The following is a 6,000-nucleotide window of genomic DNA, read 5'->3' on the forward strand; positions in this document are numbered from 1 at the left end:
GTTATTAAAAAAAAAAAAAGTCCGGCCACCCATGGCGTGCGGGGAGAGTTTCTAATAAAAGAGAGCAACACACAGCTCGCAGCTCTAGAATGACATGTTATAAATACACACTGCTGCTCTTCCAAAAATATGTCTCCCTCCTTTGAATGTAAATGATGATTGCTTTGCTGCGATCGGCGCCTCCCTCGTCCCTAAGATCAAAGACACATGAATATTAATCAGCTGGAACAGACCTACATGTTGATATATGATGAGATGTGCGTCCTCCTGTGTGCACGGTGCATCATGCTTTGCTAGCTTTTAGGATAAAAATATACCCAAATAATAATAATGAGACTTTTATTTTGGTAAGTGATGAGTAAAAGTCTGCACTTCCTCTTAACAAATACAGTCCTCCAAAGCGTTAATTAATGTGAACGTGCTCCTTTCTGCTGTCAGCAGAGAACACTTAATCTCAGTCTGCTGGTTAACACTATGACTAATGCGGAGCTATTATTAAGCTCACTGCAACATACAGGCAAACTACACATCCCAGTTGCATAATGTGGGATAAAGTTGAAGTCAGGCGGAACAACGGAGGCATTGATGAGTTAAAGGCAGGCGATGTGACAAACAACATATTTGGAACAGAGCGCCATTGTTTGACCCATCGAGCGCCTCCACAACGGAGTCTCTTTTGTTGGGATCTCAGCTGTGGGCACATTTGCAGCACTCAGCAGCAGCAGCAGCATCACATTCTGTCATGAGTCTATGGGTTCCAGAGAGCACACGGACGGCGTCTCTGTCCTGACACACATCATAATATCCAGCGATAGAAGGGAAGCATCATGCTTCCCTATGGTGGTGATGATTCAGTGTTGACCTTTTAAAGCAATGCACAGTGACAATAGAGACATTATTATAAAGAAGTGAACTCTAAGTAGCCGAGCTTCTGTATTCTGTACACAGGCCTGTTAATATATGGACCAGACTTAGCATGCTCATGCTAACATGAGGCATTGTGTGTGTTTTCAAACATTTGAGGTTTAATGCCATGGCTCATGTCATGTGACAACTTAAAGGTAGGGTAGGAGATTTTAAAACTCAGTGAGCGTCAGCCAGGTTTAAAGTAAACACACGCCCCTTTCTCTCGGAGCTCACCCTGAAGCCACGCCTCCAATCACATGGACGCATCACCTGAAGACGAGCTGCGGTCTGTGACTTCGGCCATCATGCACGTACCTCTCTGGTGCACAGAGCAGGAAGAGAGTGACAACCAGCCAATACTCCTACAGGGTCCACCCGGAGGATTGATGATGTTTTTATGTTTTATAGCTTCAGATGATTCATATTCTTCGTTTTAATGAGAAACTGCCGAACTAATCGGTTGCTATCGGATTGTAAAGAGAAGTTACACTAATTTAACACAAAGAGCATCAGAGTGAAACCTCCTACCCTACGTTTAAAGCAACTGTGTTGAACATTGGGCTCCCCCTGCTGGCAGCGAGAGTCAATACACTGTGTGTATACATCAGAGGTCATCACAGAGCCAAGTGGAATGCCTGTGAAAACATAGACTGTATATAAACATGGTCGACATGACAGCTCCCCAAAAGTGAGGCCAGAATATCTGGAATGCCCCCTTGTGGCTGGCCGCAGTATAGACCATAGATTTAAATCACAGGTATTCCACACACACACACACACACACACACACACACACACACACACACACACACACAGATTCACCTCATGCTGACAGACTCAGTGGTTCAAGGTGAATTTGCCTCATTGTGTGACATTTGTGGGAGGCAGCAGTTCAGGCTGTTATGTTTACTTTTATTTGGCACGTTAGCCTGAGTGAAATGATACGGCCACTTCACTGAAACAACAGCTGTGATCCACTTCCACACTACAACAATACTCGACTATATATCCTATTCTATTCTTTTGTGTGTTTACGTTTATGCTACTCTGAGCAACTTCCACTTGCTGCATTTAAAGCTGACTCCCAGTACTGCTGAGGCTCATGTCTCTGCACCATAGTGACCGCCACTTACAGTTTATCATTTGTGCCGATCAAACCAAAGGCTGCTACGTTTTGTTTTTGTGTTGGTCGCAAACATGAGTCACACCATTGTATGCAGCCCGTACAGCTGCCATGAAGCAGGGACTGATGTTGGTGGCTATGCACGTGGGATGGTGATCTGTGACAGGATGAATCCATAGCAACCAAATATTTAGCATGCAGAGTACAGCTGGGCAGATACAGTGTTTGTGTGACACATACAAGTAAACTGCAACTATGTTACCCAAGCCTTAATACCTACCCTCCAGTTGTATAAGCAGATAGTACAGAACACATACACAGGCCACAGTCAGGCCTCTGAACATCTAACCACAGACAATTACAGGAACCACGCAGAGAAAATGAGCCGCCGCCGCTTCGCCTCCCAGTGCACGCAGTTAAAATCCTGGATTTGGAAAGCATGCCAAAAAATGGTCACTCACTTTTAATTAGCTGTCCTAAAATTCTTTGCACAGCAGACAATGGCCAGCTCTCAATTTGCAAAACAGCGTCTGGAGCCTGATTAGAAATCCACAACTGCAATTAGGCTGAAAAGTTGTATCGTTTCTATTAAGAGAGAGAAGTCAGAGTGTAAAACAAATGAGAACGATGTAGACGCCACGAGCGTTGTTGTGTCATCGTCTCTCTCTCTGGATGTATGCATGCCGTGTGGCGGTGGGATGATGCGTGAGAGGAGAGTTGCTAACACATTCAGCGCGGGGCATCCTGACTGCCTGTTACTGGAGCCTGATCAAAATGCAAAGTTATTCAGAGTGAAGGGAAGTACAGTATGTAAATGCATGGAGTAGGCACAATGAGCAAAAAGTCTGAGGAGTGTTTCTGCAGCGAAAACAAGTGGAGTTAATTTAATTGGTTCATTACATCACATGTTTTACTGATCCTGGGTTTTGATGCAGTGCGGATGAATCAGAATCATAAGACCTCAGAGGAGAAAACACGACTTTAACACGGCTTCGAATCACTCAGGAAGCAGAATGAGGCACGCTCTCAGAGCACAAATCCCAGCGGACTTCCTTTGTGTGTCCGACGACCTGCAGCTCACTTTTTGTAACAGCCAAGACGCTAAGTGATGTTTATACGGCTGACTGAAATTTAAGGCTAAATAAAGCAACAAATATTTCAACTTGGAATGACAATTAAACTAAACTAAGCTAAAGTAAACTAAAGTAAACTAAACTAAACTAAAGTAAACTAAACTAAAGTAAACAAAACTAAACTAAACTAAACTAAACTAAACTAAACTAAACTAAACTAAACTACACTAAACTGAACTAAACTAAACTAAACTAAGCTAAAGTAAACTAAAGTAAACTAAACTAAACTAAGCTAAACTAAACTAAAGTAAACTAAACTAAACTAAAGTAAACTAAGCTAAAGTAAACTAAAGTAAACTAAGCTAAACTAAACTAAACTAAGCTAAACTAAACTAAACTAAACTAAACTAAAGTAAAGTAAACTAAAGTAAACTAAACTAAAGTAAACTAAACTAAGCTAAACTAAAGTAAGCTAAACTAAACTAAAGTAAACTAAACTAAAGTAAACTAAACTAAACCGGGGCTGGTGTTTAAGGAAGTCGATTTCAGGAGTTTGAGTTATAAAAAGGTAGGGGATTCCCGTTGTCATGGCAACAGAAATAAACCAGCTACGGAACGATCGTGGTTGAAAGAAAAAGTGACTTTCAATTTGAAACGGGGAAGAAACCGTGACTCCTCATCCTCATGGTTACAGTGAATAAACATTCAGCAAAGGTCAATGGAAGGCACACAGAAAAAAAAGACACTGAAACTTTCCTGTGGTCAGTCCATTCATGCGGAGCAGCTTCCTGATGTAGTGACATCACTTCATATTCCTCCTGTAGCCACTGTAACCGAGGCTGGCTCAGTGGCTTTACCATAAAGACAGTTATTCATGCTAGTTAGCATTGTGCTGCCATTTGAGTCCATGCCTCAGTACACAGGAGCTTCAGGTCTGACATGTGGGGTTCCTCAGGTCGTTCCACAACGTTTCAGTTAACATGAACTCATCTCACAGACAGACGGGCTGACATTTAACCTTAACAATTATGATTCAGAATGTATTCTCCCATCAATCACTACAAGCCGCTCTGGCCCAGCTGCAGCAGAACAGGCCCAGGCCAGGACACCACCACCACCATGCCTTACAGAAGGGACCAAGTAAAACTAAACAAGTCTATATTATATATATATAAACCTTCTCCTAATAGTCCTCTGGCTAGCAAACTGTGGACGCTGGACCAGAAATGACGGAGGAGTGTTTAGCTGCTGTTAGTGCTGCTCACAGACCTGCAGTCTTGGACAAGCCTAATGTTTCAGTCTCAGCTGTTTGATCGGATTCTCTGGGTCCAGTCTCTGGACTTAAATTAAAAACCTGCTGCTGTTGTGAGTCATATTCATGCAGAAAAGGTTCAAACTCAAGCAGGAGCACAAGCGACATGAATTACAACAATTCAAATGAACAAACATCTGTAATGAAAGGGGATTTGGTGTGTAAATGTACACACATGAGGTAAAGAGCTGTTCTGGAGGATGGAGCCTGTTGGAGGGTTTATGTCACGTCAGGCTGAAGCTTATAGAAATGATTTTCATAATGACCCACTGTGAGAGAAATTCAATTATCAGAACCCTGATCGACTGACTCATCCAGTTTGATCACTGAGACACAATGTCATCTCATCGCTGCACAGGCAGTTCCAGGAGAGTCAATGTGAGTTACCCAGAATTCAGCTGCTTTCCCACATCCATCAGCTACACATTAGATGAGTCATGAGGCCACTTCCTCCTCATCTGAGGGACACGTCATCTGTTCATCTCATGTACAGGGTCAGGTCCAGATGACCTGAATACAGCACGTTAACCATGGAATGTTGCATTCTGGGTATGATCATCCCAGGGGAGCACTAAAAAAAGAGCGATCAAAGGAAAAACATGAGAGCCTGATAAATGTATGGGGAGGGGGGGGCTGTATGTGTGGCTCGGCATGTATGAGAAGCTTTTAAGTGACGTAAAGTGCAGTCTTGGCAAATGTTGTTGCTGGTGACATCATTTCTTAAAAGGGGACAAGTGAGGCCCCGACCATCAGGAACACACTGGGGATGCTGGTCTGAAGGACCCGTTTGTCCCGTGAGCTGCTTTTTACTTCCTGCCTGCTGCAACCTTGGGAAACACAGAAGTGGTGCAGCAAATATATTGATGTGCTAATCACTGTGTGATGTCATTTGGCATCCTTCTATGACTGCTTCAGCAGCCAGGAGTTGTGACTTGTAAGAGAAGAATAAAGCCTCTGGCAGCCATGTTGTGTTTAGTGGGCTGCAGCAAACACTGATAAACACTTGTTTATAATCATGTGAACGATGATGGAGGCCGAACAAGGTCAAGATGCACAGTACACGACTGCTTTCTATGGAGTTTGGATTGGATGACGGTGCCCTCCATAGACATAGATGATGTTAGCGGATGGGACGCAGACCCAAACACTTCTCTATGGCCCTGTTCACACTGCAGAAAGTCATTCCAGCTAGAGTAGGATTGAGCCCAGACAGCCTTTAAGCTGGATGCATTCAGACCTATTTTTAAATCTGGCTAGCACACACTTGTGTCCGCACTCAATCCGGCTTCATCCAGCATGTTTGCTGTCCTCCAAACCACTAGGTGGCGCCTCGTAATACACAGAGTCCGTTGCGTCGTGCGTTTTTTTGTCCCGTGTCGCGCCCGTGAACCGTAGGTAGCACATTGCTAACCGGAAGTAGCATGACGCTAGCCGGATTCGCTCGCCACATTTGCGTTCACACCTGAGCCACATTTGAGCCAATCCGGCTAGATCCACCTCTCGTGGGTGGTGAAACTGGTGGTGAAACTGGATACTGCCGGATTCGAGGTGTTTACACTCAGAAAAAAACACACCTGGATAGGCCC

This window comes from Parambassis ranga, chromosome 17 (assembly GCF_900634625.1).
Source record: "Parambassis ranga chromosome 17, fParRan2.1, whole genome shotgun sequence".
NCBI classification, from domain to species: Eukaryota; Metazoa; Chordata; class Actinopteri; family Ambassidae; genus Parambassis; species Parambassis ranga.